The sequence below is a fragment of the Maniola jurtina genome, chromosome 23, assembly GCF_905333055.1.
Source record: "Maniola jurtina chromosome 23, ilManJurt1.1, whole genome shotgun sequence".
NCBI classification, from domain to species: Eukaryota; Metazoa; Arthropoda; class Insecta; order Lepidoptera; family Nymphalidae; genus Maniola; species Maniola jurtina.
In genome coordinates, this window is record NC_060051.1 from 3,562,266 (window position 1) to 3,586,756 (window position 24,491).

Genomic DNA, 24,491 nt, shown 5'->3' on the forward strand with positions numbered 1-24,491 from the left:
AACATTTAAAGGCGGAAACAAATTATCGGACGCGGCTGACGGACGCGACTGACAGCCGTGACTGTGAAGTGTGCACAGTCTATTGAGACGCGGCTTGCGGACGCGTTCCAATGCTTATTCCACAAAGAACTGTACACGAAGAAACATGTCGAGTAGTGAAAGTGAGGACGATTTTCTCGAATTAGCGGCGGCTGCTATATGTTGTCCACCCAGAAAGAAAATAAAAAGAAACGTTTGGGTCCATGACATAAATAAATATTTCTATTTCCTCCCAGACTTCTTGTTTTTTTGAAGCATTTTTATAGTCCTTTAATTTATAATTATACAGTAATTCCCTACTGCGAACACACTCTATAATTCGTTCGTCCATTTTTACGTACGTACATACGTGCAACCTCTCGCGTAGTCCGCGTCCTTCTGACGAATGGACGTGTCCCGCACCCCGTGCATACCATCATTATCATCCGCGGACGTTTTCGGCTGACAAAAACATCCAGCGCGCCAGATCTCTGTCGGACGTCCGAAAGCTTGAAGGTCGGCCAAGGTTACGTCCACGACTTACGTCCGATAGTTTGAACAGCTCAGTGTACATTCATTATCTAGATATCTATAATCACGGCTGTCAGTCGCGTCCGTCAGCCGCGTTCGATAATTTGTTTCCGCCTTAGTTCTATATCCACGTCACAGGACGCTCAACGAGATTGTTTCGAAATTAAAAAGTGTGCACAAGCGAGAGGGGTGATGCGATGAATAGCCCCCTCTCCCTCCTTCCGGCACGTGGCGATCCTGTCTATGAATATTGATACGACTCATTATACATCGGGTGCTTGAATTTAGTGCTGGAAATTTTGAGTAAGGATTTTGGGATACTTGGAGTTATTCAACTGGAATATACCCCTTTATGCGACGATGTAGGTACGTCATCTTATAATTACTAGCCATTATGCGAAATAAGTGTCCTTTTTTGTCCCCACGAAATTTTCAAAAATGTAAACCCATGTAAACAAAACCGCGGTAATCGGCTAGAAATGCAAAAGTACCTGACTGAAAAACACTGATTTTTTTTAATTTAAATTATTGTGTTAAACGCCTTACCAATAAAAAAAGTGCTATTATGGCGACTTCGTACCGGAAAGCGATCAAGCCACTTTTCAAACAAAAAAACTAAATCAAAATCGGTTCATTAGTTTAGGAGGTACGATGCCACAGACAGATACACAAACACTCAGATACACACGTCAAACTTATAACACCCCTGTTTTTGGGTCGGGGGTTAAAAATGGATGCCGTCGCGCGTCGTTGACGACTACAATGTAAACAATAAGTTATAGTTTATCACAATAAAGCTAATCTGTAAACTTTTGTCGGAAAGTTCTCACCATGAAAAACCACAATTGAAAACAAGTGTAAATTAAAAATTTATAACACCCCCGACAAGTGAAGGTTATATTAACTAGAAAAGAGCTCATAACTTTCAAACGGCTGAACCGATTTTCTTGGATTATAGCTAAGAACCCTCTCGATCAAGCCACCTTTCAAACAAAAAAAAACTAACTTAAAATCGGTTCATTACTTTAGGAGCTACGATGCCACAGACAGATACACAGATACACACGTCAAACTTATAACACCGGTTAAAAACTACACCGACAAACACCGGGTCGGGGGTTAAAAACTACTCAACTCGACATGAACATAAACTAAATAAGCACAATTTAGTCAGCAGACATTCCAAGTCCGTCGATACATCACGCATAACTGGTTGCGAAACTAAATCGCTGCACCCCAGGCACCACGGCCGCACGCTAAACCGTGGTAATGTCTTTATAACTTATAACACCCCTCTTTTTGGATCGGGGGATAAAAATGTAAACAATAAGTTATAGTTTATCACAATAAAGCTAGTCTGTAAACTTTTGTCTGAAAGTTCTCACCATAAAAAACCACAATTAAAAACAAGTGTAAATTAAAAATTTATAACACCCCCGACAAGTGAAGGTTAGAAAAGAGCTCATAACTTTCAAACGGCTGAACCGATTTTCTTGGATTATAGCTAAGAACACTCTCGATCAAGCCACCTTTCAAACAAAAAAAACTAAATTAAAATCGGTTCATTACTTTAGGAGCTACGATGCCACAGACAGATACACAGATACACACGTCAAACTTATAACACCCCTCTTTTTGGGTCGGGGGTTAAAAACTACTCAACTCGACATGAACATAAACTAAACAAGCACAATTTAGTCAGCAGACATTCCAAGTCCGTCAATACATCACGCGTAACTGGTTGCTAAAAGCTGGGACACACCAAACGCGTATGCAGCACGTAAGCGTAGACGTAGCGCGTACCATGACGTTGTAATGTATGGAACTGTATGAGATATGACATACCGCTTGCGTGACGTGAACGTTCGCGTAGACGTAATGCGTGCTGTCATGTCTATGGATTCACGCGCGTGGTCACGTGTACATGCTTGGTGTGAATCGGCCTTAAACTAAATCGCTACACCCCAGGCACCAGGGCCGCACGCTAAACCGTGGTAATGTCTTTATAACCGGTAGCCCACGGCGGTCTTCGGGCACGTCCAATTAGACGTAACCGCCAATTAGGAAATGGCGCCCGACCAGGGCCGTGCCGTTGAATGTATTGCTCTAATTATGATGGCGCAAATAAGTGAGATACACTCATTTGCACATTTCTAAAACTTCATCCTTATATTTCAAAGGAATATAACCTTTTTGCTTATATTTTGCAAAGTCTGCCATCCAAGAATTTTCACGTAGCCTAGTATATAAGTATAGTACAAAAATGTTTTTTATTTGCCTCTATTGTCTTAGAAAGTTTTCGTGGCGCTTATGATACACTATAAATTAATTATCTCTATTTTTAACCCCCGACCCAAAAAGAGGGGTGTTATAAGTTTGACGTGTGTATTTGTGTATCTGTCTGTGGCATCGTAGCTCCTAAACTAATGAACCGATTTGAATTTAGTTTTTTTTTTTTGAAAGGTGGTTTGATCGAGATTGTTCTTAGCTATAATCCAAGAAAATCGGTTCAGCCGTTTGAAAGTTACCAGCTTTTTTCTAGTAACTGTAACCTTCATTTGTCGGGGGTGTTATAAATTTTTTATTTACACTTGAATACTGCATCATTTATATCTAAGTCCATAGAGTAAACCACAGCAATGCCTTTACAACCTACCTATAGCTTTGGAAATCATTCAAGCACGTCCAATTAAACATAACCGCCAATTAGGTAATGCAATGGCGCCCGATCAGGGACCGTGGCCGTGAATATATTTTTATTTATTGACTGGATAATGGACAGCTTCGCCCGCGTGGATTGGTCAAATCCCCTGCAGCATCAGGATTGAGGAGTTGAAATCCAAATTTTTTATTGAACAATGTCGCAAAGTTCCCTTAACGATTAAAAAAATATACGCAAATCGGTTCAGAAATCTCGGAGTTATCAGTGTACATAGGTAGAAAAACACAACTCCATTTTTCAAAGTCGGTTAAAAAAGTAGCCTGTGTTACTCCTTGGTTAATCCTCTACTTGTCTGTGAAAGTCTCGTCAAAATAAGGTTAAGCCATTCCGAAGATTAGCCCGTTCAAACAGACACGACACTTCAATTTTATTTATTAGTTTAGATATAGATTACATACATTGTATTGCTCTAATTATAATCACAATTTTTTTTCATTCCATCAGCCTGTATGCGTCCACTGCTGGACATAGGCCTTTCTAAGAACCACCACCAAACACGGTCCTCTGCCTTCCTCATCCATCCGCTACCCGCCACCTTCTTAAGGTCATCGGTCCAGCGGGCGCACACATCATACATTTTCTTGCTTACACTCATTTATTCTTTCCTCTTCATTTTTTATTTGATGACGTAGAGAAACTCCAAGCATAGGTCTCTCCATCGCCCGCTGAGTAACTGATCTTTCTTATGAGACCCATAGTTAACGACCGTCACTATTCATATACGTGTAATAAATTAAAATAAGGATTTTTACGGTCTACGATTTCTGCAATACCTCTAAAGAATTACAAGATATGGGTGAAGATAAGCGGACCTTATAACATTTATCGTTATATCATCCCCTTATCGGGTGCATTTATCTTGTAGATCTTATCTCTGAGTGCCGTTTACCGAGACCGTTTCAATGAGTGAAAAACTTACACGTTGTTAGTCGATATGAATTATACGTATAACTCCCGTTTCACTGAGACGGTAAACGTATAATAGTTTTTACCCGACTGCGGAAGGGTTATGATTTTAGTAGTCTATGTATGTATGTATGTGTGTATGTGTGTGTGTATGTGGGTGTGTATGTTTGTATCCAGATTCTGTGTGTTGCACCGTAGCGCCTAAACTACTGGGCCGATTTTGATGAATGAGGTGTCAATCGATTCGTCGTAAAGGTCCGGGTGACACAGCCTACATTTTATACGAAAAAATTGACCTAACGGATGTTACATGAAAAAAGTGGGGGTCTCCAAAGTTTTTTTTGCTATTGTATCGAGTGGGGTGTCCAATGGAAGAGGAGAAAATTCTGAGTTCATAAATATAAATGTACTACAACATTAAAATATACCAAGCACCAGAAAAACAATTTTACTATTATATTTCAGCGTTTATTAAGACGATCGCAATCGGGTTTTAGTTTTCAACTTTATCTTGTAGTCTCCAGAGTGAGCTAGAGTGAGAAATCGACATCTGTCAAATAGACTAAGAGCCAGCAATTGCCAGACCTTCATTGATTTATAAAAGCTGCAAGTTGCTCAGCGTATTGTCCCCAACATAAGGAGGAACGACCAGTTTATGAAGTTTGGATCATGGTGGCTTTGGGAGATAACAGGTAACAAGGGTGTAAAAAAAATCACGTTAAAGAAAAATTTAAGGGCTTCTGGCAGGGGTTGCCACGATGCTTTAAGTATCTGGCAATGCATGACGTTATTTCTGATACTATTCCAAAGAAATTATAAAAAAAAAATGACTTTAGGTATACGGTATAGGTTGGCGCTTATATGAAATATAATAAAATATATATCTAGTATTCAATAATACAAGATAATTAATTGAATTAGCGTAATTAATTATGATGAAATTAGCATGAATTAATTATAAGGCAACATTCGAGTTGCAAAATTGTGTTATAAAATTAGTATTTGATTAATATTACCTAATTAATTGCAATTAGTTAAAACTGACGCTGTTTTACCTAATTGCATTGCTAAAATTATTTATTTCGTTTTACAAATGAAGTAGTTTGGACATTTAGGTATTAATAAAGAAAAGGACTATCCCAATATTTTATTGTGTAAGATGTTGTTAAGTGAATGATGTTTCATGCTTCCATCATTATGGGCAATCAGAGAGAAACACTAATGTGTGACCTAAATATAAATTTTACCTATAAAAGTCACCTATAAAGGTGCCTACGCACTCGAACTGAACTGCAGCTGAACTGCGCGTCGCGTCAGCGCCCCGCACGATATTCTCTCCAGTGACGTACGCGCGTCGCGGCTGGAGAGAATATCGTGCGGACTGCGGGGTGCTGACGCGACGCGCAGTTCAGCTGCAGTTCAGTTCGAGTGCGTGGGCACCTTAAAAGCCCAAAATGAAGTGACTTTTTGCAACATTTATAATATAATCCTTTCCTAATTATAACTCTAGTATACATAGTTTTTTTTTTTAAATATTTCCAACAACTTAGACCTTCAGTTTCAATGTTTCTTGTCCCTTTAAAAAGTACTGTCTAAGTTAGAGTGAATAGGCAAACCTCAAAGGCTAGCAAACTCCAATTTACACCTCATCATTGCTTTATTAGATACTGATTATTTTTTTTGGAAATCCACTGGTAACTCTAGATTTTATGGGATAGAAAGTAATATGTCCTTCCTCTTTGTTGCAAGCTATGTCTGTACTAGATTTCGTCAAAATCGGTTTATTGGACGGAACGGATGGGCCGAGAAAAACTACCAGATATAGAAAGACATACTTTCACATCTATAATATTCAAGCATGGAAGTATGGAATTGGATTAGTATGGATGGTTATTATTGTTAGCCAAAATCAAACATTTCCACGGGATCACACTAATATTATAAAGGCGAAAGTTTGTATGTGTGTGTGTGTGTGTGTATGTTTGTTACTCCTTCACGCAAAAACCACTAGACGGATTTGGCTGAATTTCAGAATGGAGATAGATAATATCCTGGATTAGCACATAGGCTACTTTTTATCCCGGAAAATCAAAGAGTTCCCACGGGATTTCAAAAAAACCTAAATGCACGCGGGCGAAGTCGCGGGCATCGGCTAGTTTTTCATAAAATCTAAATTCATGCGGATGAAGTCGCGGGCAATCGTCTAGTGTAGTATATTTCAAGTAGTTGGGTCATTTGCCTTTATAGCCGAGTTTCTCTATCGACTTGTTTTGGATCAGCAGCTGCACTTGATCAATCATTGGCTATCACAAGATAGGCCTGATAACATCATGTTTGTCAGGAAAGTTGTCCAATGAGCTGCTTGTTATATATACAGGGTGATGATTTGGGAGCGGTCAGTGAGGTAATAACTGAACTGTCATGATATAGCCAAAATTAGGTTGATTTTCTGATGCCTAAAATAAGTTAAGAACCATTGTTTAGGCATCTAAGTCTCTTCTCAGAGTGAGAAGGGTTTAGGCCATAGTCTGCCACGCTGGCCCAGTGCGGATTGACAGACTTCACACACTTTGGAGAACATAGAGAACTCTCAGGCATGCAGGTTTCCTCACGATGTTTTCCTTCACCGTTAAAGCAAGTGATATTTAATTGCTTAAAACGCACAAAATTGAAAAGTTAGATGTGCGTGCCTGGGATCGAACCCCCAACTTCCGACTAGGAGCCGGACGTAACCACTAGGCTATCACAGATTTTTTCCCTTTAATCAAACTCTATTTTATTAACCCCCGACCCAAAAAGAGGGGTGTTATAAGTTTGACGTGTGTATCTGTGTATCTGTCTGTGGCATCCTAGCGCCTAAACGAATGAACCGATTTTAATTTAGTTTTTTTTTGTTTGAAAGGTGGCTTGATCGAGAGTGTTCTTAGCTATCATTCAAGAAAATCGGTTCAGCCGTTTGAAAGTTATCAGCTTTTTTCTAGTTACTGTAACCTTCACTTGTCGGGGGTGTTATAAATTTTTAATTTACACGGCATCGTACTGGAACGCCAAATCGCTTGGCAGCACAGCTTTGCATCACGGTACTCGTAGGATGGTAACTAGCCACGACCGTACCCTCCCACCAGACAGAGATGGTTATAAATTCCCAAATTGCTGTCTTATTAAGTTTAAATAAACAATATAATTTAATAAACAAGTATAATTTCGTAATAATTCTGTTTATATTGTCGTGTTACGTTTCGGTACCTTTGTATGACTTCCCTTTGATGTTTAATAATGTCATAATGGCCTCGTTATAGAAGCCTGCGAGGCAAAGAATTGTTCTTTCTCTCGGTTATTTTTCGCTTTTCATTTGAAATTTTATTGGTAGAAAGTGTAATACATACTTCTATTCATTGATTGTAACTTCAGAATTTCTTATATATTTTTGAAGTGAAAATGTGTTGGTTGATTTTCGGATGGGTCAAAACTTCAAGGTCGTGTCGTGCATGTGTTCGGAGAGCCGATAGATGATAAAACTGGTCAAGTTTTTGTTTTGATTTGAAGTGCGAGACGCACTCGCAAACGAAGGGTTCCGTACCATCGTACAAGACATTTTAACATTTTTATGTGCAATTGTGCAAATTAATGACAACAGCGCCTTCTAAATGTGATTTAGTAATTTATTTTTTTCGTGAACATATTTCTTTTTTTGTGTGTAATGTGACCACAAATTCACGGTTTTCGGATTTTTTTCTTAACTTGTTCTGTAAGATCTACCTACCTGCCAAATTTCATGATTCTACTAGGTCAACGGAAAGTACGCTATAGGTTTTCTGTGCAGACACGACAGACAGACAGATAGACAGGCAACAAAGTGATACTATACAGGTTCCGTTTTTCTTTTTGAGTTAATAACTAAACTTGTGTTAATAATGTTAATGTACAAATTACTTTTTGATACTTACTACAATTAGTTTGAAAATCCAAAAAAATAACACTATTAAGTATTTCGTAATTTAAAGTTTTTGGATCACGTTTAGAAAGCACTGAGAGAACAACACCTAAGACAATTGGATTTAGGTTTTTAAATGGGAACTCTTTGATTTTCCCTTATAAAAAGTAGCCTACGTCCTTCCCTAAGATACAAGCTATTCCTGTGTTTTTTTTTTGTCAAAATCGGTTTAACAGATGGGTTGTTAAAAGCAAGCAGACAGATAGACACACTTTCGTATTTATAATATAAGTATGGATATGTGTACAGAAACCTTGTATGATCTTTGTAAGTAGGTAGGTTCAACTTATCATTTTATGCCCAGTCAATCAACGGGCTTCAGGTAGTAACAGTAGTCAATGGCATTATAGTGTTTAATTAATACGGGGGTGCGTCGAGGAGGACTGGGCGGTCCTCTAGTATTTTATTTGGTTAATTAATAAGACCAAATTCAAACAAATCCAACAACTATTGATACACTCAATGCTTTTGCGAGGGATCTGGGGGTTGCAGTTAGGGTTGGCAATTAATAGTAATAATATTTTGTTAGAAATAGTTTAAGAGAAATTGATAGATTTTATTGAAAGCAATTTCGTAATCCATGGTTTTAGAGTTCATTTGTTTTTTTTTTTTTTTTTTAATTTTTTAAAGTAATTCTTGCTCTACTTGACTACCTCATATTACAACAAGTGTAAATTAAAAATTTTCAACACCCCCGACAAATCATTTTCAAATAAATAATTATCTATATCTAGACAACGTCCATCTTGACAGCTTGACATTTGTCAATTGACACTTGAATATTATGAACCTAAGGGTTATCTAACCTTCTTTCCTACAAGAAAACTAGAAAATAGCTGATAACTTTTAAACAGCTGAACCAATTTTTTCGGATTATAGCTAAGAACACTCTCGATCAAGCCACCTTTCAAACAAAAAAAAGTAAATTAAAATCGGTTCATTCGTTTAGGCGCTACGATGCCACAGACAGATACACAGATACACAGACACACAGATACACAGATACACACGTCAAACTTATAACACCCCTCTTTTTGGGTCGGGGGTTAAAAAATACTTACCTATTGTATCATGTTACGTATGTCGTGTCAGACTAAGATTAATAAGAGAAGATTGATGATGATCGATGAGAAGAAAAAAAATATTATAATTTCGAGTCAATTTACCATCAGCCTGTTATATTATAAGGAAGGATATTTCCTTATTAAATTACTATTATAATTTTCTTTACAATATAGCATTCTATGTTAAGTAGATTCCAAGCTTTTTAAACATAAAACTGTATTCACAAGATATCTCACAGACAATACCCCCTATGTTTATTCTAGTCATACCCCAGAAACACCTACGTCCATACCTGAATACGAGAAAAACATTAAACAAACATGTTTAAAAAAACCTGATTAAAAATTCAAGTCACGCGCAGCCCTAACTCGTACACTGGAGAGCAGTAAGGGCCCAAGTTCGATCCCTATTGTGAGGCCCACTTGTTTTTAAGGGCTTGGACAGACAAGTGACGGCAGCGATGCACGATATATAAGTGTGCAGTATTTGTGTGTCTGTCTGTGGCATCGTAGCTCCGAAACGGATGAACCGATTTTGTTTTAGTTTTTTCGATGTTTGAAAGGTGACTATAAATTGTAAAGGTAGGCTTTCGTCAACGTACGCGTCCCGACTGACGCGGCATGCAATACTAATAGTCTGCTAATGGCTAACTTTTCACGTCCCGTTTGTTTAATAGAGTTTGATGAAATTCTGTACAGAAATATCTTGCATCCCAGGCAAGGACAATGGCTACTTTCTATCCCGCACAATGAAAGAGTTTAACGGGATTTAAAAAAAACCTGAATCCACGCCGAAGATGTCGCGAGCATCATCTGCCTAGCACCGATTTTGATTTATAATTTAAGGCAAAGGCAAGGCAATAAAGTTCATGATTCACAGAGATAGCTTGCATCCCGGGGACGGATATAGGATAGTTTTCATCCCGGAAAATCAAAAAGTTCCCACAGGATTTAAACTGAAACTTACGTGGATGAAATTATGGGCGTCCTCTAGTTATTATTACATTTGGAATTTTAGATTACTACTACGCGCCGCATTGGAATCGTTGTCGTTGCGCTTTCTGTCTGCCCAGGGCCTTTTGACCCGAGTTCGGTCCCCATTGTTCACCCACTTGTTTTTAATACGAGGGTATTTTCTATTATTCGTATTGTGAGCGCCGCTGTTTTCGTACGTTGACATGCATTTATTGTGGTTGCATGGACCATGGGGGTGCATGGGCCATGGGGGTGCATGGGACATTTCGTATCATTACCGCTCCCGAGGGAGGTCAAGTGGTTTTCAAATTATCGATGGCATTACTTAACTTTTTTTCTTTTTTTTTTGTTGCTCTATTTTTTTGCAATGTTTTGTACTCTAATGTGGTGTTTTTCTTTTTAACCCCCGACCCAAAAAGAGGGGTGTTATAAGTTTGACGTGTGTATCTGTGTGTCTGTGTATCTGTGTATCTGTGTATCTGTCTGTGGCATCGTAGCGCCTAAACGAATGAACCGATTTTAATTTACTTTTTTTTGTTTGAAAGGTGGCTTGATCGAGAGTGTTCTTAGCTATAATCCAAAAAAATTGGTTCAGCCGTTTAAGAGTTATCAGCTCTTTTCTAGTTGTCTTGTAGAAAAGAAGGTTAGATAACCGTTAGGTTCATAATATTATGTCAATTGACAAATGTCAAGCTATCAAGTTGGACGTTGCCTAAATACATAATTATTTATTTGCATGTTTATTTGAAAATGATGTTTTGGAAAACTCAGATACTTTAGATCGTAGGCGCGGAATAGTCCAAGAAAATCAGTTCAGCCGTGTGAAAGTTATCAGGTCTTTTCGGTCTTTTCTAGTTACTGTACCCTTCACTTGTCGAGGGTGTTATAAATTTTTAATTTACACTTGTTGATAGATTAAGTTTTGCGATAGACTATCATTCTAAGTGCCTAACTGTACTGATGGTACAGATCTAAATGGTATTGATTTAGCGGTTGAAGATCAGAATAGTATTATTATTAATAGTCTGTAACACTGATTTGTAGCGTAGAGGTTTGTGTAACAGACAGACACGCACACTTTTACATGATATCAGCATTAAATACATAATCTGGAAACGTAGTACCTACGTACATTATCCTACATACTAATATTATAAATGCTAAAGTCTATCTGTCTGTCTGCCAGCTTTTCACGGCCTACGAAGAGCAACCGCTGAGTTTCTTGCTGGTTCTCGGTAGGTACGGCATTCTGAACCAATGGTAAATTATTCCGGAAACTGACATATTATACTTAGACAACTTTTTATCCCGAAGGGAATTTAAAAAAAACCTTGATCCACGCGGACAAACATCATCTAGTTAACAGTAATTGAAATGAAACAACAGTTCTATAGCTATATAAAAGCTATGTACCCAAAAAAAATAAAAATTAATCCATGGATATGGGATTGGAACACGAAGCCCATGTAGAACAATGGGACCATTTCCCGTGAATGAGGTATCACTTATTGTTTTTTTAATTGTTTCCTCTGGGCTTCTTATTTTCGCTTTTCGGTACGAGACCAATCATCGGTTTGATTCCGCTGGTAATTTCGCTTTTATCGTGTTCTCTTGCATGTTTTACCAAGGCTTTTTTTAAAAAAAAAAAAATTAAGTATGAGTACCTCATGTATGAAAGAGCTTTATGGTTGCTTTTTACCCGACTACGGCAAAGCCAAAAGGAAGGGTTATGATTTTAGCACTTTATGTATGTATGTTTGTATCCAGATTCTGTGTGTTCCACCGTAGCGCCTAAACTACTGGGCCGATTTTGATGAATGAGGTGTCAATTGATTCGTTGTCTCCAGGATGCAAGATGCATAGAAGAGAATATCTTCTAAGAATCTTTTATTTCGAGGACCAAAAGTAGCCTTTCCCGGGATGCAAGCTATCTCTGTACCAAACGTCATAATCAGTAAAACACATGGGCCTTTGAAAGCTAAACCATAGCAATTGTAATGATAGTACAGATGGAACATCAATTCACTTTGGTTATGCCTCAGTTTAACATGAAGATGGAGGTAGGACAAAAAAAGACTTCCAATTGTACTTAATGTACATTTTCACAAAATAATTTACCTCTTAAAGTAATAGTAAATTCGCAAACCCGAATAAAAAGAGCCGTGTAGAGATAAGTGTAAGTACTAAGTACTAATGCAGTTAAATATTAGTGATTGTGTGTGCGTCTAATAATAAAATTGCATCGTACTTGTCCATGTTGTTGAAAAGAGTAGGTTGTTGGTTGTTAAATGACATATCATTACCACTAATACTAATAATATGAAGAGACCTACGTACATCATAATGTAGGTACTCTACATATGGAACGGTACTCACTTTGATTGTGCCTCCTACGAGTTGAACGGATGAAAATGGAGGTAGGACAAAAAAGCTCCCAGTTGTACTAATATACATTTTCACAAAACAATTTACCTCTAACAGTAATGGCTTTACAATTAAAAACTAGTTAAACAATTCGCCTAACGCCCCCTAAACGCGACTAAAATGAAATGAGACGCATTTTTAATTAAACCCCACCGGATGCCGCCATGTTGGCGCGCATCCGCCGCCGCCATCTTGCGGCGGCCGTTTGACAAATTGGTACGGGAGAGTGACGCGCAATTTTCCCGCTTTTTTCCCGCCCATTGTTCGCTTTTTCCCGACAAAATGAAAAGTCGCGCTATTTGTATTTATTTATTTTTTTCTCCTCTTTTTTTTCGGTGAATGTTACGGTTCACCCGGCGTATTGCGGATTGTTTTGTGCTGTTCATTTCTCAGTGTCGAATTTTTTGAATGTCAGTTTATCTGGATGGTCTATTACGATTGTTCAACGGGTTCACAATTTATAAAGCGCGAGCGATGCGTGCTTATTATAATATCTTCTGTTTTTATGCTCCACTTTGTTATATTACTATTGTTTGATATTTTTTGTAGGTTTTTGGTTATTCAATAAGTAGTCTAGTTAATGAAGGAAATATTAGGAGTAGTGTATTTCCAAACTTTGGAATTTGTGAAAATACAGAGTTGGAATGGATGATGGATGGAATGTGAATGTTATGATTACATTCCATCCATCATACTTCATTCTTCCTCTTAAATATAGACTTTTTCCATCCATCGCTTTTTCGCGACTTTTTTAAGGTCGTCGGTCCAGCAAGCTGGAGGGCGTCCCACAGTGCGCTTACCGGTGCATGGTCTCCACTCCAGAACGCGTCCGCCCCAACGACCATTATCATAACATTCACAGTTGACGTCCCCGCTCCGCAGAAGATCTGACCTCTACAAGTTTCATTGTTAGTGGACACTCAGCATAACTCGGTAATTCATAAAAGTGTGACGCACATTTTCATCGCTTACGTCAGCGTGTGAGTGAAAATACAATTACTATTGATAAGAATGTAACCTTGCCTCACAATCCACAGCTTTATTAAAAGATAAATAAAAGATAAAAGAAGCTTTCCCCTGCGATAGCTTCATAAACTTTTTACTTACATTATTTTTTTACTTTATATATTTTGTCTGGGAGGCTTCGGCCGTGGCTGGTTACCATGGCCAAGCGTTTTAGTGTTCTGGTACGTTGCCTGTAGTAACCGATAAGGGTTAAGTATGGGTTTGATAAAAGCGTCCATACCCTTTCCAAGTTAGCCCGCATCCATCTTAGACTGCATCATCACTTACCATCAGGATGCCATCAAGTCAAATCGCAGTCAAGGACTAACTTGTAATCGATTTAAAAAATACACGTGCTTGGCATTATCGATTAATGGGCAAGTATATTTTTTGGGGAACGGGACCCTATTACAGTCTCCGTTGTCCGTCCGTCCGTTCGTCTGTTTGTCAGCGGGCTGTATCTCGTAAACCGTAATAGGTAGACAGTTGAAATTTTTACAGAATGTGTATTTATTGCTGCTATAACAACAAATAATAAAAATTTAAAAATGGCCGCCATGAAAAAAGTGTTATTTCGTGTAAGATGATATGGGAACCCTTTGTGTGCTAGTACGAGAGACTCGCACTTGACCGATTTTTAAATATAAATTAGGTTAATTGTAACTAAAAATTAATCCATATTTTTTTTCATAATTTATGAATGGTTAACAGTGAACTCGGCTCGCGTATTCGGAACTGGTGATATGATAATAAAACAACGCTTGCGCACGCGTCGACACACACATAAATCGTTTCTTTTAAGACCATTCTGTAGAAACCGATGGACTATGAAGGGATTAGAAGGTGAATGAATTTTGTTATTGGTACATTTTATGAGGCATATTATGCTTGTAATAATATATGGATGGACGCAGTGGTGTTTAGGTATGACAAATACTAAAAAACTCATTTCATAAAATACCTACCTAGACCTAAAATCTCAAAATCTAACCTAGGAAAAGGAACCTCGAGCAACTAGTCTGAATATTTGGTCAGCCTTGAGAATATTTTTAATGATAATATTATGTACACTTAATTTTATTTCCGCCATTTTAATTTTTTAAGAATTTCATACTTGTGACACTCGCACATACAAGACAAATCTAATGACGGATCATTTGTCAAAATAGGTTGAGCCATTGGGTAGTTACGAGCGGACATACATACATACGTAGCAAACACATCTCTCATAATCAATCTCTCTTTCAATTTGTTTTTAGTTTCTTTGTTGTAGGTATCTTGATTAACCAATCGAACCAGTGGTAGATTTTGACTATTCAAAAGCACTTGTAAACATTTTTTTGAGTAAAAATATATTCTATTATTTCATGTTTTGTGCGCAATAAAGTTTTCTATCTATCTATCTCTTCCTTTTGAGCTTTACTCAGTCGGCTAAGAAATACAAATTAAATAAAACAGAGTTACCACAGCATAATTTTTCAAAATTCGGCTCACGTGTGGCTCGTTTTGACAGTAGTTTTGTATCCCATGGTATAGTTGTGACATCGTTCAACTATTAATTCCGCGTCTACGCCCTCGTAGGTCTGCGACGCGTATTTCGGGACCGTTTGATCTCGCCGCCCGCTTTAATGAGGCGGGCCGTATATTCGGTAACTAGCTCCAACTTCGGATTGTGTCTGATTTGTTGAATTTTCGCTGTTTTGAGGGCAGTTTTGAAGATTTTTGAGGGTTTTGGAGAACTACGTCGGTATGTATCATGAAGCAGGAGTCATCGATAGAGGTCTACAGCTGGACGAAGGTCTTGCTTTTCGATCTTGTCTCCCCTTCACCATTTTACCACCGAACCGCAAGACGTAGGACGAGTTTCCATCCTTATGTCGTCGACACACGAAACGTTTTTCGTCATAACAACATCATCACTTTCCATCAGGTGTGTTGGTGGTCTAGCGCTTGTCTATTATAATGAATAAAAAAAATCTTACAAGGATGGGAAAGATGAAAAACGGGAATCTTACATCTGCTTAATATAGAAATAAATAATCACCCAAAACGATGATGCGTCATGATCACCCATCGTCGGCTCACTAATAAGCATGGATTTCCTCTCAGAAAGGTCATAGGCCATAGTCAGCCACGCTGGTCCAGTGCGGCTTGGCCGACTTCTCACACCTTTGAGAACATTATAGAGAACTCTCAATTTCCTCACGATGTTTTCCTTCATCGTTATAGCAAGTGATATTTTAATGTTACATAACTCAAAAAGTTAGAGGTGCGTGCCCGGGATCGAACCCTCGACCTCCGATTAAAATGCAGACGTCTAACCACTAGGCTATCATCGCTCTTAACGATGATTACACCATCATTATACTAAACGCTGTCCACTCATCATAAAAGATACAAACTCCCATCGATTATTATAGATAGAAAGCTTTCAAAGTATCTCTAAATGTTAATTTATCTTAGTCCCACTATAAAAGATCATTTCTAACGATATCATTTCCTATTGAACCAGTTCCTAACGATCCAGTTTTCCTACCATACCTCCTAAACCATATCAAAAGTTACCTATAAATTCCAGCATACTGTCATATATTTAATACACTGGGTGATATTTTGGGAGCCATCAGTGAGGAGACTGAAACTTTTTTTTAATTTTTTTTTATTACTTACCTTCCTTATAATAATAATTATAAGGAATAGTAATAAAATATATCTCACCAAACTGCACAGCAGTTTGTTGGCGAGTTAGCGCTCATAAAAGATTATTCCGTGCCCTTAATTTATGTATAAATAACGCTAAACTATTGGACGGATTTAGCTGAAAATTGGAATGAAGATAGATTATACCTTGTTTTAACATATAGGCTACTTTTTATCCCGGAAAATCAATGAGAATCCACGGGATTTAAAAAACCTTAAAAAAATGAAACTATCAGGCATCAGCTAGTCTCTAATAGTTTCACTTTTCATCTCACTGACCGCTCCCAAAATCTCACCCAGTATACTTAATACATTATGCTCAAAATTGAGCGCTGTACCAGGGATTGATTGGGCCTAATTGGGTCGTTATGTGGAAGAATAATGACCAATTAGTAAATTAAACGAGTCATTCCAGCCGAGACGAGGCGAACCAAGTTGTCGCTGTGGTTTTTTTGCTTTTATTACAGCAATATTGTAGAAAAATAGACACATATCGACCCTTGTGGTATCCTTGATATATTTTTTATATCATCATCATGATAAACCCATCGCTGGCCCACTACTGAGCATGGGTCTCCTTTCGGAATGAGAAAGATTTTGGCCATAATCGGCGACGAATCTAACCAAGCTGTCGCTGTAGTTTTTTTGCTTTTATTACCTACAGCAATATTGTAGAAAAATAGACTCCTCAAATATTTTTTTATATCATCATCATGATCAACCTCACCGGTCCACTACTGAGAATGGGTTTCCTTTTAGAATGAGACTTTAGGCTTAGGCCGTAGTCTGCCACGCTGGCTAGTCCAGTACGGATTGGAAGACTTCATACACCTTTGAGTACATTACGGAGTATTCTCTGGCATGCAGGTTTCCTCACGAGGTTTTCCTTCATCGTTAAAGTAAGTAATATTAAAGGTGCCCACGCACTCGAACTGAACTGCAGTGGAACTGCGCGTCGCGGTAGCGCCCCGCACGATATTCTCGTGCGGGGGCGCTGCTGCGACGCGCAGTTCAGTTGCAGTTCAGTTCGAGTGCGTGGGCACCTTTAAGCGTGCGTTAGTCATTGGTACGAAAAAGTGTAACATTTATTGATGACTTGAATGTCTTTGGCAAAACGTGAACAGTCGATCTTTCAGATTTCAGTCCTCTCCATTCCCATTGAGCTATTGGGGCTCTACTTTATAGCTCTCATAAGGATTTGGCCATAACTCACTTAGCGCTTTTAGTTTTCAGTTATCACTTCTCATTATACCTACCGTTTAACCATTCTTTATTGTGGCCTATCAACTCTGGACTCTTATAAAATTAATCCCGAACAGTTAAGTCTAAAAAAAGCTCCTTCGGTTTTTATTATATCCCCATAAAATCTAAGAGCTCGTAATCATGTCTCGGGAGGAACGGGTGGCGACTTTGTTCTTAACTTTTAAATAGTGATAGGTTAGAGAAATGTCGTATCGATATTTTAATTTATCGACACTAAAATATCGACATAATTTTCGTGAAGCCTATCTCATGGCAAAAAAGCAGATTGGTCCAATATCTATCGTCATGAGTGACTTTGTTCTTAACTTTTGAATAGTGATAGGCTAGTTAAAGAAATGTAGTATCGATATTTTGATTTATCGACACAAAAATATCGATATGATTTTGGAGAAGCCTCAGAAATCCCATGGCAAAAAAGCAGATTGATCTAATACCTATCGTCATGATCAACCCATCGCCGGCTCACTACTGAGCACGGATCTCCTCTCAGAATGAGAAGGGTTTGACCATCTAGCATGGTGACCAAGTGCGGATTGGCAGACTTCACACACCTTTGAGATCATTATGGAGAACTCTTGCAGGTTTCCTCACGATGTTAATGCATACGGACGAAGTTTTGGACACCATCTACTACACAGAAAGCTTGCATCCTGGATATGAACATAGACTACTTCTTATAATCTAATGATTTTCACGAAATTTTTGAAACCTAAATCCACCCGGATGAAGTCGCGGGCATATTCTAGTAACATTATGAAGAGACATTTATTAGTTTGTATGTAGGGGATAATCTCCAGAACTAATGATCCGATTTTGAAAATTCTTGCGCTGATAGATAGATAACTGTAATATCCTCAAGTGCTAACTGCTACAGGTCATAAATTATATCGCGCAGGCGAAATCGCTGGTAAAAGTTAGTTCTCAATAAACATCAATTATGATATATCGAAACTTTTAACTATCGATATTTTTTACCCAAACCTATTTTTTTGGCTAACGAGAGGAAACTGGAACGGATTGGGCTATTTGTGAATTGTAATACTCGTAAATCTAACCTAGTTTGTAATATGCACATAAGGTTTACGACTGCCTGCTACTTCTACCGCTAAATTACCTCGCCATGGATTTTCAAAATTATTTAACAACATAATAATATGACCATTGAAAAAAAACCATTTTGAAATGCGAAAATTTTAACTGTTTTAAGTCTCAATAATTTACTCAAAGGTGTGTGAAGTCTGTTAAGCTTCACTGGACCAGCGTGGAGGACTGTTGCCTTAAACCCTTCCCATTCTGAGAGGATACCCGTGTTCAGTAGTGGGCTGGCGACGGGCTAATCATGGTGATCTGGAGGTCCAGACTAATCCTTTTCAAGAAATGTCCTATTTGTGTTTTGTGCTTTATCATCTTTTATTGACCCCCGACCCAAAAAGAGGGGTGTTATAAGTTTGATGTGTGTACCTGTCTGTGGCATCGTAGCTCCTAAACTAATGAACCGATTTTAATTTAGTTTTTTTGTTTGAAAGGTGGCTTGATCGAGAGTGTTTTTAGCTATAATCCAAGAAAATCGGTCCAGCCGTTTGAAAGTTATCAGCTCTTTTCTAGTTACTGTAACCACTTGTCGGGGGTGTTATAAATTTTTAATTTACACTTGTATCTATTTGTTTTTAATATGGACCATACAACAAACTCCAATAACAAATCTGCAATTTATTTCTTTTACTCGTCTCAAAGCGAATGACTCCACAGTTTTTGCGCGGGAGCAGAATGGAATACAAATAGCGTACTATGCGTAACCGGTCCGGTCTGTCTTCACATTTTATTTTTACAAATTGTTCGAACGTCTCTTTGTGAGTCTATCATTAGTTAGAGTTAAAGCACACACGATACTTTCAGGAGCGTGCCGCGAGCCTGCGACGAGTCCTGCTAATGTAGGTAAAGGATGCAAACATACAAAACCGTGCTTCGGGTTTACTTTTTTTTTTTTTATTAACTATCAAATATTGAACGTTTTACAAATGCTTTTAACACAACAAAAAAACTACTAAGGTTTAGTATTGTTGCTTATCATTCCGTCCATTAATCGATTTTGGGTATAGTACTTCCATAAATAATATATAATAGAAGCACTAGGGAACATTACAAGATAATAATTTGTTATTTTTAATATTTCAAAAATGGGAATTGTTAATATTTGTTTTGAAAGTATGATTTTAACTTGTGTTTAAAGTTAAATTCGGTAAGTCCTGACCTAAAAGTATTATCTAAACTATTTATTAGGCGAGGGATCATGTACGCGCTGGAGCACCTCTGTGTACTTGCGATACACAGAGGTGCTCTTGTATTTTACAAAACCTGACAGAGGTACTGCTATCAACCATAGTATCAACTGCGTTTTATCAATTGTTTCGATGCTTGCGTTTAAATCTAATGTATTAAAAAAAGTGTTAATTCACTGACTGATTCATTAACGTTCATCCCGAATCCGTGGATTAGAAAGCTGCACAGAGATTTCCTTAGTAATGTAGTTAAGCAATAACACTTATTTTTCATAATTTTTACGGGAATTATTAATTTACTGTGATATAGATAATTTCTATTTTCGCTTACGAAGCCGCTGTAAATAGCTGTCGCTAATATAATATTACAATAACAGAGCCAGATTTGCGAATGCAGTTTAGATGTGTGGCTGAAACATCGTCCAATCGCTACATATGAGTAGCTTCTGATGTGTGAAATCAAGAGTTCCGAAAAGCGATCAAATCGCCGATCGCCGATGCTAAATGTGTCGCGTGTGTGACGGCTCTTAAACTTTTATTCTGAGTACCATGTAGTGCCATCAATTTAAGCATTTGGCATTTTTATGCATATTTAAAATTTCGCTTTGAAGAGCTTTACAGTAGATTTATGGTTATCATGAGACACACGGTCCTCTAATAGATATCGAGGTATCGAAATGTTTTTTTAAAATTATTATCTTATTTATATACAGTCAAATTATTAATTAATTATAGTAGCAGGTACAATACGCTTTGCGTATAGGGCTGTTTGATATATTGAGTGATAGGTACTTAAGTACTTAGAAATACTGAGATAAACTAACAATTTTAGTAGATTTTTTTTTTAAAGTAGATTATTATTCAAACTATTTATTTTAAGTATACCTATTAGAAAGTTGAGAGCTATTAAGATTTTATGGGTTCAGGTTGATGAACTATGAGCATGTATAATTAATAGGCTTTTTTATATTTACTTGTGCTTAATTTATAATGCTAATTAATTTAACTTAATCAGCTAAAATTATGCCATTAATTTTATTACATTTAATTTGAGTTGAGTAACTTTATCTAGTGATTACTACCTAGTGATTAAAACGTCGGCCTTCTATTTGGGAGGTCCCAGGTTTAATCCCAAGCATGTACCTTTAACTTTTCAGTGTTATATACGTTATATAATTAAATATCACTAGCTTTAACGGCGAAGGAAAACATCGTGAGTAAACCTGCATTACAAACTCGAAATTCAAAATTATTCCTTATATCTACCTTATAAAGAGAACCTCTGTGCAAAATTTGAGCTTTTTGGGTCCAACGTTTTGGGGCTTGGCCGAGACGTTGATACGTCAGTCAGTGAGTGAGTCAGAATTTTTCTTTTTATATATTTAGATTTTAAAAAATTATCCTTTCTTGAAAATTATTTGGAAAATCTCTTGCTTTTCGGAGTTATGTGCATTTTATGCAATTAGATATTATTTGCTTTAACAGTATGAAGGGAACCATTCTGAGGACGAAACCTGCATGCCTAAAAGTTCTCTATAATGTTCTCCAAAGTGTGTGATGTCTGCCAATTCGCATTGGGCCAGCGTGGCAGACTATGGCTTAAAATATTCCTCATTCCGTGGGGAGACCGTGCTCCATAGTGGGCTGGCAATGGGTTGACAATGATGATGATCTTAAATTTTTTTTTCTTATAAATGAAAAGTCCGTGTGTAGTGATTTCTGTAAAGAAAATTCTTATGATTTATGAGAAAGCGACACAATTTAGCAATACTGTGTCACTAGATTTATATATCTTTTTCTACTAATCTCATTCAAATTTAATACGCTGCTAGAGCAGGAAATCATGATTTATAGGTTTCTTTATAGAATTTTTTTAACTGTATTTTATACAAAAGCTTTATATTACTTTATATTCTCTATCTAATTTCTATTTTAGAGCTCAACTCATAAATGAGAACTTAACCTATTCATATGAAAAGTCTTTGAAAAGAGCAATCGCCGAGTTTCTTGCTGGTTCTTCTCGGTAGGAAAGGCATTATAAATAAATTCTATACGGGTTCCGTTTTTCCTTTTGAAGTAGGGAACCCTAATGATATTAAGTTTTATAGGAAAGTAGTAAAATTCCATGTTTTTCAATGTTTATAATACAAGTTGGTCGCAGGTTGCTCGCCGCGCGGGTGTCAGCGACTGTTGACATTCCAACTTGTCAAATCTCCGCCCGCCCGGTTGCTCTAAATTCGCGTAGATTACATCGCCCCTACTATGCGTCCCGCATTGTACAAGCGATATTGCTATTGCGAAATATGGGAAAATTCAGCTCTATATTTTTCTGTGTCATTCTTTTTTTCTTATAATACTAGTGGTACTAAATAAGTTTCATCATGATCAAACCATCGCCGGCCCACTACTGAACATGGATCCTCTCAAAATGAGAAAAGTTAATGTCGTAGTCCGCCATATAAACAAAAAACTGTGTGTATTTTTCTTCTTTTAGATTTTTCCTTAATTTTTAGGGATCCGTACCGCAAGATGAAATAAGGAACCCTTATAGGCTCAGTTAAACTATGTTCTAATGTAAAAAATACTATGTTAAAATAATATTATTTATGGAGTCTAAGTTTAGGGATACCATAATTTCATGAAAATATTGTAATTGTCATTCAAGTACGTTGCATCCAGCAATGGACTTCAATTACTTTTATACATGGCATAATATTGTATATCAATTCTTTGAAAAGAGTAACCGCCGAGTTTCTTGCTGGTTCTTCTCGGTATCTATGAAGTCGGGCGAGCTTCGCGCTTGGATTTCTAGTTTCTTTTATTATGCTCGCTCGACTTCATACATACATTACACGTGTAGAAACAAAAATTATTTTTTACTTTTCAGTGTTGGTGGTTTTTGAAGTCGGTTTTATTTTTATTTTGAAAATTTTTCGTCTTTCGAGTTTTGGACACACGCACAGCTCCGTAGTACGAGAGACTGTTTACGCTTCAAAATACAAGCGTGACGCAATTTGTAACACCCCACGGGGTGAGGGGAGGGGGCAGACTTCAAAGGGCTCGCCGACAAAGCGCCAAATAAGATGAAAAAAAAAAATACAAACGACAATGGACAGGGAAATCGGGCCTTGCGAATTTTCTTTCTTTCTTTTTAGTTCCTCGCGTGAAAATTACCTACATAGTGTTTCACATGCATTCGTAGACGCTTTGACTATATCTGATGCGTTATTTTGCTAAATGACGGTTTTATGCGATTTACGTAGAGCCGTTGGAGCCGTTGGAGGGTTAGGAAAAAGTTATTAGGGAAAATCATGTCCAACCATGGACGTCACTTGCGGACGATCATAATGGTTAGCATTGATGAAAATTGAAGAAGAGGGGAGTTATACGTTGGACGTGTGTATCTGTGTATCTGTCTGTGGCATCATAGCTCCTAAACTAATGAACCGATTTTAATTTAGTTTTTTTTTGTTTGAAAGGTGGCTTGATCGAGAGTATTAGTAGCTATAATCAAAGAAAATCAGTTCAGCCGTTTGAAAGTTATCAGCTCTTTTCTAGTTACTGTAACCTTTGCTGTAACCTGTTATAAATTTTTAATTTACACTTGTTTCACATAGGTATCTTAAAATATTTTTTAGCCGAAAATGTCCGGGTGCAAGTTATCTCAGTTCAGTGCTTAGCTTAGGCCGTGAATGGGTATCAGATAAACACAGACGCTTTTCTTATTATATTAATAGTAGGTAGTTATAGAATAGCATAGAAGTATGGATAGTGTGTGACTGAAAAAATATGCTCAGTAAAAATGTTGGTTGCCACAACTGATAGGTTTCCCCAACTGGGATTTTCATAGAATACGGTCTTGTTCTGCTTGTGTATACATTAGTTTCATAAACTCCCAAAGATAAAGAGAAAAATGCTTTTTGACGCGTAATTTCAGAAAAAGGCTGATGCAATTTTCGTAGAACTGTATCTACTCATAGCATACAAACTTCAAAGAGTAGTGAATAAATAGCTATTTTTCGCGGAACATCTGAAAAAAGACGCTTTCAAATTAGCAATGAGTGCAATTTTATGTGCTTGTGTAGTGGCTACCTTACACTGTTGTTTAATTTTATTAATCTACCCTTTTTTACCCGACTACGGCAAAGCCAAAAGGAAGGGTTATGATTTTTTTATGTATCAGATTCTGTGTGTTCCACCGTAGCGCCTAAACTACTGGGCCGATTTTGATGAAATGAGGTGTCAATCGAGTCGTTGTTATAGTCCGGGTTAATTTAAAGAATAACCTGAACCGATTTTCTTGGATTATAGCTAAGAACACTCGATCAAGCCACCTTTCTAACAAAACAAACTAAATTAAAATCGGTTCATTAGTTTAGGAGCTACGAAGCCACAGACAGATAGATAGAAACACACGTCAAACTTATAACACCCCTCTTTTTGGGTCGGGGGTTAAAAATATTTACTTAAACATACAAATCTATCAAAAAAAAACTACCTAGACATTTTTACTTCTATGTCTCTTTATCCTTTCGACGCATCATTTCACACAAAGCTGATGCGTTTTTCGCATCATTCTTGAATTCTGACATCAAAGAGTAAATGCCAAC

The 24,491-nt window shown here is 37.4% G+C and overlaps 1 protein-coding gene and 1 long non-coding RNA gene across 9 annotated transcripts in view; both read left to right on the plus strand.

Moving 5' to 3' along the window:
• On the plus strand, positions 1-23,175 carry LOC123877390. The gene is made up of 4 exons (XR_006798575.1): positions 1-63; positions 5,688-5,695; positions 11,235-11,237; positions 23,165-23,175. It is a non-coding gene; the product is annotated as an uncharacterized LOC123877390 (long non-coding RNA).
• LOC123877387 (protein pangolin, isoforms A/H/I/S) overlaps positions 1-24,491 on the plus strand; it is a 238,979-nt gene that overhangs the window by 160,903 nt on the left and 53,585 nt on the right. The gene's annotated exons all lie outside the window — the stretch shown is intronic.